Below are 2145 nucleotides of genomic sequence, written 5' to 3'. Positions count from 1 at the left end.
TTCCCGCGAAGCTCCCCGTGAAGCTCCCCGCTCCGTGGCGCCCTGACCCCTCGCGGCTCCCACGGTCACCCTCAGGCCTGGGCTCCTCTCCCCCAGAGACACCCCCAAAATTCTTTGGGTTGCGGCAGCGCGAGGAAAATCTCGGAATCCTTGAGCTCGTCATGAACCGGTGCTTCAGGTTTTTAAGCTCCGCGCACTGGAGCGCCCATTGTCTACTGAGGCAAGCCGACTTGCTGCCAGAAAGGTGGATGCGAATCGTGTGAGCTAAATCCTGCGGAGAGGACAGACATCAGGACATCCGTGACTCACGCAAGCTTGAAGAAAGGTCTCCATGTACGGCCTCACTCATCTTCCTCTTCTGCAGGGAGTTAGGCCAGAGGTGGGATTGCTTATTGGTTTTCCTGGAGGTACAAAGTAGCTTGGACATTAGGGGCAGGTTAAAGCGGGCAACAAGATTGCCTACATCAGACACGACTGTTTCATAGGTGCATATTTACCTCTACTAAAGTGAACCTTGCAGTGAGTGCATTTGGTTTTCAGTATATGATGTCCCCTGAATTGGCACCCTACCGCTAATAAAAACGCCTACGCTTATCCTTTTATCGCGGAAACAGCAAACACGTAACTTCTAGAAATGCAATGCAGGTAAAACCAGTTCAAGATCTTAACCTTAACTGATTCCATCCCTTCAGAATGCTAGTAGTTGGGTAGAAAAGGTAGCAAATAAAAAGATACAAAGTGTGAAAAACGTTCCTCCCAGATAAAAAAAAGCATCTAAAAGTTACTTTTAACTATACACTGGAGATAAACACAAATGAGAATATATTCATTGTAGAGTAAAATGGTGCACTGCACCTAACCCGTTTACAGTAAAATTCTTGTCACTTTAATTTGCAAACAAAAAGATTTACAAATTTACATTTTCCAGAACAACCATTAATAAGACGGGAAAAGTGAAAAATATTTTTGAATGGCATCTGAGCAGGATGGGAAAATCACTACGTCTTCCAAGTTCTCAGCTACAGACATGATAAAGCTAGATGAAAACTGGTGAACGATTTGTTCCTTTCCATTGGACCATGTGTCAGATTATTTTTTAATCTATGCCAGCTACGGAGTAGATCACAAGACAGTCAGTTCCAGTAGCATGTGATTAGCTGGGGGGAGAAAAGGGGCTATACAGGAATATTTCTTTGTTTGGTGACACAAAGATGAATGGTCTATTGTCTTACTGTCTGGAAAAAAAAAGTCAACTCAACAGTGCCATCTCCTGGAGAAACTACTAAATACTTTTAACTCAATATTAAAGAGTTGCAATTATCTGCACCTTCACTTTTTAATATATTGCTTTTAGTTATCATTATAAGCTTACATAATATATATTTCCTTCCTCAAAGCGTATCAGCTGCTGGAGACATGGTACCTTGCATATGGCACTGAGAAAATGAGTGGATTGTTTTAGTATTTCAGTCTAATGACACAGACACTAAATACAAAAGTTGTACTGTCAGATTTCCTTTGTGAAACACTGCACACAGATCTTACCTGACTTGCAGGACTAAAATACGTTACACTTCCGTTCAAAATAAAATCTCTAGCAGAGATGAATAGAAAGTAGTTATGTATCACAAAACTGTTGCTTTTTCTAATAAGATCATTTCTCTATTTAAATTGGACACAAGAAAAAAACTTGTAGTTTTTAAATTCTACAGAAAACTAAAGTTATCTCTCGAGAATGCTATAATTCTATCTTTTCACAAATTCTAAAATTAGAATTATAGAGGGTATGACATTTACTGTTAGCAGTTGTCTAGGGTACGGATACACTGCGTAGGCCATGGGAGGGAAAACGGTGCAAGCTGAAGCTGAGACATACGCTGAGAGCTATTCCTTACTACTTGGGTTTTTTTCCCCTGTGTAATACAGGCGATTCAGAGACACAACTCTCACCTCTCCCTAAAGCAGCATGTTTTGTCCATTCCCACATTAACATACACTAAGTTAAAGGGCATATTGGTTATTGTATAATTCTCCCCCCTGGAAGCTTTATGGGAGCACAGACCATATCTACTATTTCTCCAAGGCTTAATGCATTACTTGGCATATAGTAAGTAGATACTCAACAGATTTGTTAAATTGGAATAA

This window comes from Pteropus vampyrus, unplaced genomic scaffold (assembly GCF_000151845.1).
Source record: "Pteropus vampyrus isolate Shadow unplaced genomic scaffold, Pvam_2.0 Scaffold6, whole genome shotgun sequence".
NCBI lineage: Eukaryota > Metazoa > Chordata > Mammalia > Chiroptera > Pteropodidae > Pteropus > Pteropus vampyrus.
Note: the sequence above shows the minus strand (reverse complement) of the source record.